The following is a 12,067-nucleotide window of genomic DNA, read 5'->3' on the forward strand; positions in this document are numbered from 1 at the left end:
GTGTTACGCTAACCACCTTGCTACTGCACAATGTAGTCATCAAGAGATTCACCAGTTCTCCGTTGCTTATGCGTAATGCATGTCTCCCTCTTCTTCTTAACCAGAGCCTCAATATCTCTCAACAACTTGGGTTCCTTAAACCTGTTAAAAATAAACAAACACAATTAGGATACCCTCAGCTGGAGAAAGGCTATTTTTAAAAAACTGAAAGGCATTAGAGTTATAATATAATCAGGCAGATAAAATAGCAAATGAGTCATATTCAGCCTTCCAGCTTAACAAATTGCTAAAACAGGAACGAAAAGCATTCAAAGTAAAATTCTTCCAATAAGTAAAAATGACTAAAATGTACAGGTTAAATTAAAACTGCACAAGGCACAAAGTTTCTGATAAATATGATTCATGACAGAAAGTGGAGACAAACCAAACTGAACATAAGAAACGTAGGAAAAACTGTAAAGGCAGTGAATTCGGGCAGAGAACACATCCAGGAATGGATTACCCAGCAACATAAAAAAGATCCCAAAATATATTTGTAAATGTTTTTACTACAAGGGAGGGTGGGTACCAATTATGGATCAAAAAAATTGAAATTTATACAGGGAGTGGAAATTGCTAAGATAGTAATTGAGTATTTTGGCTCTGTTTTCTAAAGAGGAAAAGATAAAATTTTAAGGAAACAGGAAAAGAATAAAGGTACTACATACAGGAAAATGGCTGACAGGAGCATAGTGAAAAAGTTACTGATCCTACAGCTTTGCCTTCCAAAGTTCTGCAGGACATAACAATGGAGAAAACAGTGGATGCAACCACAATCTCCCATTCCTTCTTGGAAAAAGCAATGTCAGAGGACCGAAGCATTACAAATATTCACAAAAGGAGAGAGGGATAAATCCAGTGATGATAGGCCAGTCTGTCTAATGTTGGAGATGGAAAAAGCATTTTGAAATATTAATCTATGATCAATCCTGGATGTCAAGTGAAAGCAATATGGATTTGCAAAGAACAAATAATATTTCAATAATTTAATTTTTAGTGAAAAACAGAGAGACAGTGCAGTTGTTTGGTCCATGGAATCACAAAGGACATAAGCACACTTTATAAATTGAAGTAATGGATTGAATGGTGAATAGGTCCAAGAACAGCTAAAGACAGAAACCTGAAAATAAAGATGAATGACTGTTCCTCATTATAGAAGAGATCGTGCATTTTTTCCCTAGGTGTGAATGCCTTATTGTTATGATCTACATCAATAGCCAAGAGTTTGAAATAACACAGAATAATTTCAAAATTTTCAGCTGCCTTAAAACTCCAATCCTATAAACAAGGACAATGAGAGCCACATACTTTAGTAAGCACCAGCCAAGTTGTTCAAATACCACTGTAACTCTGCACCTACCTAGCAATCTGGAAAATTACTTTGTCTACAATAGACTGAGTAAATGCAATTCAGACCCAATCCCACCTGCTATTCGATCCTCAATCATCAGCACAGTGATGGAATATGTTGTAAAGCTGCCAAGCTACGCAAACTCAGCCATAATCTGTTCACTGAAACTCAAGTTGGATTTATCTCGGATCACTCAGCTTCAGGCCCCCTAGTTCAAATAGAAAAGAAAGAACTGAATTCCGCTCACCCCCTTCCCATGCCTTCTTCCACTTGGTATTCAAAGATTATATGCCACCAAAACCTGGTGTATATCTTTGCCTAGAGAGTTAGACAGTCCATCCACACAAGCTAGATCAGCAGATCTTTCACTAGTCACTTGATTGCCGGAAGCTTTTCAAACATCTGCACTGCAGAAGGTAGAATTGGAATGCAGTATTTTCCCCTTGTTGCTTCAGATAAGTTCAGTTCAGTTTTCGTTTATTGTCATTTAGAAATGCATACATTAAAAAATGATACAATGTTCCTCCAGAATGATATCACAAGAAAACACAGGACAAACCAAGACTAAAACTGAGAAAACCACATAATTATAACATATAGTTACAACAGTGCAAAGCAATACCATAATTTGATAAAGAGCAGGCCATGGGCACGGTAAAAAGAAGTCTCAAAGTCCCGATAGACTCATTATCTCACGCAGGCGGCAGAAGGGAGAAACTCTCCTTGCCATGAACCTCCAAGCGCCGCCAACTCGCCGATGCAGCACCATTGGAAGCACCCGACCGCAGCAGACTCTGAGTCCGTCCGAAAACTTCGAGCCTCCGACCAGCCCCTCTGACACAGCCTCTCCGAGCACCATCCTCTGCCGAGAGCTTTGACCCTGCCCCGGCCGCCGAGCAACGAGCAAAGCTGAGGACTCGAGGCCTTCTCCTCTGGAGATTCTGGATCACACAGTAGCAGCAGAAGCGAAGCAGACATCTCAGCAGTTTCACCAGATGTTCCTTCGTACTCTCACGTCTGTCTCCATCAAATCAGGATTGTGCACGGCACCCTACTTGACAAATAACAGACATCACCACCGGAGTGGCCGCTGCGAGCTGCGTCGCGCCGCCATCTTGCCCATCTCTTAAGTGTAGTTCTGACACCAATCAGAACAAAGAAATCCACTGAACTTGCATCCAAAACACTCGGTTAAAAATCCACATCTTCCTTGTTGTGTAAGATTTGATCTGCATGAAAAAATGAGATAAAGAAAATAAAACAACCAAATGATACACTTTATTTATCTAAGCAACACACATCAAAGTTGCTGGTTGAACGCAGCAGGCCAAGCAGCATCTGTAGGAAGAGGTACAGTCGACGTTTCAGGCCGAGACCCTTCGTCAGGACTAACTCTTCCTTCAGTTAGTCCTGACGAAGGGTCTCGGCCTGAAACGTCGACTGTACCTCTTCCTACAGATGCTGCTTGGCCTGCTGCGTTCAACCAGCAACTTTGATGTGTGTTGCTTGAATTTCCAGCATCTGCAGAATTCCTGTTGTTTGCACTTTATTTATCTATTTGTTTACTTGTTTGTTTATTTATTTATTGAGATATAGGGTGGAATAGGCCCTTCCAGACCTTCGTGCCATGCTGTCCAGCAACCCCCATTTTAATCCTAGCCTTATCACAGGGACAATTTACAATGACCAACTAACCTACCAACCAGTACATCTTTTGGACTGTGGGAGGAAACTGGAGCACCCAGGGGAAACCCATGCAGTCACGAGGAGAATGTACAAACTTCTTATAGGCAGCAGCAGGAAGAGCTCGGGGCGTGGTACCATATAGCGCTGTGCTAACCACTATGGTACTGTGCTGCAGAACAAAGAGACCAAGCATGTGGGAAAACATGGATGTGATGGAGACAGTTCAGGTGAAGAGCCCTTTTAAAAAAGACATCTTTGGCTTTTAAACAGAGGACAAGACAATGAATCAGGATCAACATTTATAAATCACTGATTAAGTTCCCAGTATCTCATTCAAGGAAAGGTGACAAAAGTCTTAAGAGTTCAAAAGATTGGTAAGCAAAGGATACTCTACAATTATATGCGTGCTTGTTAGACCTGAAAGCAAATAGAAAGCAGTGAGCACAAGAGAGAGAGAGGTCCTTGGAGAAAAATTGGTAAGTGACTGGCAATTGAAAGTATTAAAAGCAAAGGGTTGTTCAGGGGAGAATAGACTCTTTCAAAGATCAGCCTGGTCATCTCTGCGTGGAACTTCAGGAAATAGTTGAGGCTTTTAATGAGTACTTTTCATTAGTTTTCACTATGAAGAAGATTATGGATTCTAAGGAATTCAGACAAATGAGTTGTAATGTCTTGGACTAAACTTGATACAAAATACTAAGGAGGTGGTATTGACAGCCCTTAAAGCACATTTAAGGTGGAAAAATCCCCAGGCAAAGCCGAGTATATCCTCAGATCTAATGGGAAGCTAGGGAAGAAATTGCAGAGGCTCTTGAAGCAATCTTGCTTCATCTTTCACCACAGGTGGAATTCCAGAAGAGTGCAGTGTGGCTTATGTTAAACCATTATTTAGGAAGGGCAGCAAAGGCATGCCAGAGAGCTACAGGCTGGCAAGTCTGAAATCAGTGGTGGGTAAGTTACTGGAAAGGATTCTGAGGGACAGGACCTGTCAGCATTTGGACAGACAAATTCCGATTATGAATAGCCAGCTTTATCTGACTTTAAATCCAGCAATTTTTCAAGGAGGTAAACAACAGGATAAATATAAACGACAGAAGAGCAGCTGACATCACCTATATGGACTTTAGCAAGGTCTTCAAGAGGTTATGCATGGTAGGCTAATCTAGAAGGTTAGATCGTAGGAATTCAGAGAGAGCTAGCTAACTGGATTCATAATTGTCTCAAAGCTAGGAAGCAGATAGTGCTTATGGAAGAATCATTCTCAGACCGAAAATCTGTGACTAGTGGTGTGCCACAGGGAATGGTGCAGGGAAATTTGTTGTGGTCATTAGTTTTATAAATGATTTGGATGAGAATGCACAAGGCAGAGTTTAATCAAATAGCTGGTACCATGGGCAATGAAGGAAGTTATCAAAAAGGACAGGAGGATCTTGATCAGCCAGCTGATTGGGCCGAGGATTGGCAAATGGCATTCAATTCAGGTAAGAGTGAGAGGTTATATTTTGGGAATTCAAGCAATGGTAGGACGTATAGCAGTGAATGGTAGGGCCCTGGGGAGTGTTGAGGAACAAAGGGACCTCAGAATGCAGCAACATAGTTTACTGAACGTGGCATCGCAGGTACACGGCATAATGAAGAGGGAAACAGGTCTTCATCAACCAGGGCAGAGTATAAGAGTTAGAACACTTAATGTTGCAATTAGAACGTAGAATAGAAAGCACAGCAACAGGCTCTTTGGCGCACAATTTAATGCCAAAATAATCAAACTAGAATTTAAATACCCAATTAAACTCACTGTTTCTGCTTACACAATGTCCATATCCCTCCATTCTCTACAAATTCTTTGCCCTCTCTAAGAGCCTCTTAAACACCTGTACCATATTTGCCTCTGAAGCATTCCAGACACCCATTGTGTGACAGAGAGCACTCAGTAAGCACACTCCCCACACACACACACACACACACACACACACACACACAAACTGCAGTTGTTGTGCTAATTACTCACTTCAGTTCCTTCCCCGGTATATTCTCATACTGGGTCCTAATTCAAGTTGATGGGCTTGGATTGGCTTTATGGTGTCCTTCCCACTATACCTGGTGGAATGTTCCTTTTCTTGATAATGGGGATGTGTAACTGTGTATATGTTTTTGGTAAACTATATTTAAGGTAGATAATTGTGTTTATTTTATAATATGATTGTAACTACGTTGTGAGAGGCATCATATTCTAATTCATGTGTGGTTTCAAGTTCACTTTGTAGGTAATTAAAGCTATGTCCTGATGCCTGGAAAACAGGATTCATCAGTCTCGGTAGATGAGAGAGATTGGGGGCTGCAGAAGCTCACACTGGACAAAGAACAGAGTTGTTACTGTGTTTTCTGGTAGATATCTTTTGTAGGTATTGACAATTTTCTTTTCATCATTTTTGCTAATTTTTTTAAGTTTGAATTTTTGATTCTTTTTCTTTTTTTGCTCCACGCGTTAGGTGTTTGATGGTCTTCCTTTGTTTTAATGGGGTCTGTTGGGTTTCTTTGATTTGTAGCTGCCTGTGAGAAGACAAATCTCAAGGTTGTATAAAGTATACACACTTTGATAATAAATATACTTTGACTTGACTTTGATGCAGCTAATAAACAACTTTGCACTTAAGTGCTAAGCGACTCCATCCATGTTTCTCCTTGGTCATAACCCATGTATTTAACACACCGCTCTGTGAAAAAAATGGTTGTGCAAGATATTGGTGAGGCAGCACTTTAACAGGTCATAGGAAAGACATCCTGTTACAGTATAGGAAAGCCACCATTAAACTGGAAAGAATGCAAAGAAAATATGTGAGGACATTGTCACAGCATGATTATAGGCAGAAGTTAGACAGGCTAGGAGCTTATTCCTTGGAATGTTGGAGACTGAGAGGTGACCTTATAGAGTTGTGTAAAATCAGGGGGACATACACAGGGTGAATGAACAGTCCCCCCGCCCCACAGAGAACAGGAACCAAAAAATAGAGGGAATAGGTTTAACATGTGAGGCGGGAGATTTAACAGGAACACAAGGGGCAACTTCTTCACACAGTGGCTGGTTGTATATGGAGTGAGCTGCCTGAGAAGGTAGTTGAGCAGATACAATGACATTTAAAAGGCATTTGGATAAGAACCATGGATTGGAAAAAAAAAGAGGAATACAGCCAAATTCAAGAAAACAGATCTAACTAATGGGTATATTGGTCAGCACAGACGAGAGGGGCCAAAGGGCCTGTTTCTGTGCTGTATGGCTCCTCTATGAACCTCTGTCCACCAGCTGTTCCTAAACTCCAGCCTCAGATATTCCAGATCTGTAATATAGTGTGGAATAAACACGGAAGGCTTAACTTAATATCTTTTCAAAAATCAAAAACTTCTCAAAGCATGATAGTAATAGTGACGGACCCACGCGTTACACTAGATATTTCTCAGTAAGTAGTGTACATCTGTTAACCACCAGGGGGCAGTCAACTCCTGCAGTATTGTGTTACAGATAAGAAAAAATTCAGACAGAAGCTCGTAAGAGGAAACAACAGGAATTCTGCAGATGCTGGAAATTCAAGCAACATACATCAAAGTTGCTGGTGAACGCAGCAGGCCAGGCAGCATCTATAGGAAGAAGCGCAGTCGACGTTTCAGGCCGAGACCCTTCGTCAGGACTAACTGAAGGAAGAGTGAGTAAGGGATTTGAAAGCTGGAGGGGGAGGGGGAGATGCAAAATGATAGGAGAAGACAGGAGGGGGAGGGATGGAGCCGAGAGCTGGACAGGTGATAGGCAGAAGGGGATACGAGAGGATCATGGGACAGGAGGTCCGGGAAGAAAGACGGGGGGGGGGGTGACCCAGAGGATGGGCAAGAGGTATATTCAGAGGGACAGAGGGAGAAAAAGGAGAGTGAGAGAAAGAATGTGTGCATTAAAAAGAGTAACAGATGGGGTACGAGGGGGAGGTGGGGCCTAGCGGAAGTTAGAGAAGTCAATGTTCATGCCATCAGGTTGGAGGCTACCCATATGGAATATAAGGTGTTGTTCCTCCAACCTGAGTGTGGCTTCATCTTTACAGTAGAGGAGGCCGTGGATAGACATGTCAGAATGGGAATGGGATGTGGAATTAAAATGTGTGGCCACTGGGAGATCCTGCTTTCTCTGGCGGACAGAGCGTAGATGTTCAGCAAAGCGGTCTCCCAGTCTGCGTCGGGTCTCGCCAATATATAAAAGGCCACATCGGGAGCACCGGACGCAGTATATCACCCCAGTCGACTCACAGGTGAAGTGATGCCTCACCTGCAAGGACTGTTTGGGGCCCTGAATGGTGGTAAGGGAGGAAGTGTAAGGGCATGTGTAGCACTTGTTCCGCTTACAGGGATAAGTGCCAGGAGGGAGATCAGTGGGGAGGGATGGGGGGGACGAATGGACAAGGGAGTTGTGTAGGGAGCGATCCCTGCGGAATGCAGAGAGGGGGGGGAGGGAAAGATATGCTTAGTGGTGGGATCCCGTTGGAGGTGGCGGAAGTTACGGAGAATAATATGTTGGACCCGGAGGCTGGTGGGGTGGTAGGTGAGGACCAGGGGAACCCTATTCCTAGTGGGGTGGTGGGAGGATGGAGTGAGAGCAGATGTACGTGAAATGGGGGAGATGCGTTTAAGAGCAGAGTTGATAGTGGAGGAAGGGAAGCCCCTTTCTTTAAAAAATGAAGACATCTCCCTCGTCCTAGAATGAAAAGCCTCATCCTGATGATGTATGTTGCTCGTAAGAGGAAACTCTGCTACATTTTTAATATAGCAGCATTTAAAAAGATGCATCCATTTATCTAACAGATTTTTAAATAAAACTGATCATATAAAGATGAGTGATTGAGTTAACAGCATTATGGACCTAAACTTAGAACTAAGAGTGTTTTAAATTTAGATCCTAAATCTGGATTTATGCACAATTAGATGACACTCTGGGTGTGCTGCATTTTTGAAGGCATCATTTGGATGAGTCATGAACTGACAGTTTATCTTACTCATCCAATTGTTCAAGTTCTTTTCAAAGGTTAGGGTGCCACTATTTACTGACAGTGAGGGCGCCTGGTACTATGATTACACATGACAAGTTAGTCAACTGCGTTAAGAACATTTACTTTATGGCACCACTGGCTCTCAAGCCTCTCCCCTCCCCCCCCCCCCAACTCAGTTAGTTTTGTTCAACATTCTGTAGATGTTGACAGTGGTTCCCACTACCAGCTCTCATTACCAGCCACTGTCTCATTATTCCCCCGAGCAACTTACTGAAACCCAGGTAGAGTACTTGCTGTCATACTTAATCCAAAGGTGACTTTCAAACCAGCTGTCTATGTCAACAACCTGTTGAGGGAACACTGCCCAAATTTGCCTTTTTCTCAGCACAACAGCTGCTGAACCCTCATCCATACTAGTCAGGCTTATTTTAATGTCAATCAGCTTCCTTTCCTTGAACTCGTGACTACCTGAATTCTGCAGCCTCATCGTAATTTGCAATAAGCCATGTTCAACATCTGCTTGCTAACCTACATTAGCACCTTGTCAAACATACCACCTTCGAGGCCATACCTTCAGTTCACACAAGTTCTGGGATTTCTTTCTCTATATTTCCCTGCCTATTTTTTCTTTCCTCTTCAAAGGCACTCCTTAAAGGTAATCCTTAAGACCTGTCCACTTTTACAAAGTTTTTTTTCCAACTCTTCTAATATCCCTCATTCAGTTTTGAATCTACTAAAGCAATTCCAGAAAATCTCAACAACCTGAAATATTAAGCTGCTCTTACAAATTGTTTTTGACCCAAAAGGTTAACTCAGCTTCTCTTCGCACAGATGATGACCAGCCGTCACACTGCACACTGGAGGGACTGGACCCAAGTGCCGAGCAACGGTGGACTCTCTCTGTCACGGTCATCACTGGCACTGGCTCGGCCCAGGTGCCAAGGATGGCAGACTCTGTCAGAGTGAGCTCTGGCAACAACTCAACCCAGGGGCGGAGGAATGGCAAACTCCCCAAGCAAGGACGGGAATGATAGGTTAGACAGAGGAATAGCAGCACGGCGTCAGAGGCTTGACCAAGTGACACCGTGAGACAAATCATTCTCCACAAACACAGACAGAGCACAACGAGAGTTCTCTTTAAATAATCATAGAACGCAGGACTCACCTGCCAGTCACGTGCTTTATGTGACCAAACAGAAAGCACCTGGACTTACAGACTCAAACAATTAGTAAATATAAGTGCTCAAGGAACCCAGAAGCGCAAAGCTCTACGGCAAGCCACAGAGGCCCAAAGTGGTCATGACACCGACTTCCTAAGTAGTTCCAGCATGTACGTTGCTCTTACTTTTAGTTTCTTCTTCTGTGGCTCAGTAACAGTTTTAGGATGTGAAGCTCCTCAGGATAAAGGATCTAGAACTTTCCCGGTGTATAGGACAAATAAACTCTTTCAGGCTTTCAGCTGGGTACAAGCATTGACAATAACCAGATTGCCCAGTCCCTTTTTTTTGTTTTGTTTTTCTTATATACCATAGTGGGGTTTTTTCCTTTTCATTTAAAACCCAATGTTTTTTCCTTTCTCTTCATAAACTGGTAAGAGGAGAATTGTTATTTTCATTTTTTTTTATTATATATTATATTATATTAGATTAGATTCAACTTTATTGTCATTGTGCCTTACGTGACCAAACAGAAAGCACCAGATACAAAGCCAATGAAATGCATTTAGCATCTAACCAGAAATGCAAAGAATAGTGTTATTTACAAAATAACTGTAAATTAAAAAAGTGCTACAGCACACAAATATAAAAGTGCTGAGACAGTACAATACGGGTGCAATACTGCTTAGCACTGTGAGGAGAGGTTCAGCAGTGTCACAGCCTCAGGGAAGAAGCTCCTTCTGAGCCTGCTGGTGCGGGAGTGGAGGCTCCTGTAGCGCCTACCGGATGGGAAGAGAGTAAAAAGTCCATGGTTAGGGTGAGATGCATCCCTGATAATGCTTTTCACCCTGCCCGGGCAGCGTTTGTGGTAGATGTTCTCAATGGTGGGCAATTTGGTGCTGATAATCCGCTGGGCAGTTTTCGCCACACGCTGGAGTGCTTTGCGGTCCGATACGGGACAATTGCCATACCACACTGAGATGCAGTTGGTGAGTATGCTCTCAAAGGTACAGCGGTAAAAATCCATCAGTATCCTGGGACAGAGGTGAGCTTTCTTCATGCTCCGCAGGAAATAAAGGCACTGTTGTGCCTTTTTGATCAGGATGGAGGAGTTCAGGGACCAGGTGAGATCCTCGGAAATGCGGACACCAAGGAATTCGAAGCTTGATACAAGCTCCACTACAGTTCGGTTGATGTAGGAGGGGACGTGAGTGTGACTCCTGGCATGCCTGAAGTCCACAATGATATGCCACACAGATATCAAATACAGAATAGCATTGGCAAAACAAGCTTTCCAAAAAACGAAGACCATATTAACAGACAAAAAGATGAGCACGTACACTAAAAACAGAATACCACAGTGCTACATTTATTCTATCCTGACTTATGGAAGTGAATGCTGGACCATTTCCCCAGCAATGGAAAAGAGACTAGAAGCAGCTGAATTATGGTTCTACAGGAGAATGTTTAAAATATCATGGACCACACACACATCAAATGAAGAAGTTCTCAGAAGAGCCTAAGCAGTTTGATCACTCATACCAACAATAAGAGAAAGACAACTCAGTTTCCTAGGACACATCATGCGGAAAGATGAACTAGAAAAATTCATACTCACTGGAAAGATTGAGGGGAGTAAAGCTGGAGGAAGACCTCGGCTTATGTACATCAAAAGCATAGCCAGGTGGCTACACGTCGAGGAAATGGAAGTCATCCAAAAAACGAAGGATAGATCTATATGGAAAACCATGGTCACCAAAGTCCGCATCGGATATGGTACCTCGACAGATATATTTTATACTAGTTTAACAATATCTATGATTTTGACAATGTCTATCTTAATCTTGGTTTATATTGCTACTGATATATATATATATATATTTGAACTAATTCTCCTCTTGATTGTATTTATGTTTTTTTAAATCAATAAAAAGATTAATAAAGAAAGAAAGACAATAACCTATGTTTCATTGACAAACTCTGCCATCTTTATCAGGGATGATGCCTGGGCATGTCTAGTCTGGTGGTATTTATACCCCCCATAGTCCAATCCCTCCTGATTGGTTAGTCCTCATCCAATTAGGTTTCTGCTCTCCCGCCTTGTTTACAATCAAATTCCAGTTCTTACTTACAGCAGGACCTTCATCTTTGTTAAACCTGATTGAATGAGGACTAACCATTCAAGAGGGATGGACTACAGGGGTATAAATACTACCGGACTAGACATGCCCAAGCATCATCCCTGATGAAGATGACAGAGTTTGTCATCGAGACATCAATAATAATTGGTACTTGTACCCGACTGGAAGCCCAAGAAGAGTTTATTCCTCCTCAGGATGTTCATTTCCTATATTTATGAATTTTCATAAATAATGCGGTTTAGATCTGTTTAACAGTATTTTTCCAGTGTTTTACAGGTAACAATGCTCATGAAAAAAATAAGTAAATCTCAAAGTAAATTTATTATCAAAGTACATTTATGTCATCATATACAACCCTAAGATTCATCTAAGATTCATTTTCTTGCAGGCATGCTCAATAAATCCAATAACCATAATAGAATCAACAAAAGACCACATCAACTGGGTGAACACCAGTGTGTATATACAAAAAGAAAGAAAAAGGAATAGTAATAATAATAAATAAGCAATAAATATTGAGAACATGGGATGAAGAGTCCTTGAAAGTGAGTCCAATGGTTGTGGGAACAGTTCATTCATGGGGCAAGTGAAGTTGAGTGAAGTTATCCCCTCCAGTTTAAGAATCTGATTGTTGAGGATAATTGCTCCTTAACCTGGTGGTATGTACCC

Source organism: Mobula hypostoma, chromosome 7, assembly GCF_963921235.1.
Source record: "Mobula hypostoma chromosome 7, sMobHyp1.1, whole genome shotgun sequence".
Classification (NCBI taxonomy): Eukaryota; Metazoa; Chordata; class Chondrichthyes; order Myliobatiformes; family Myliobatidae; genus Mobula; species Mobula hypostoma.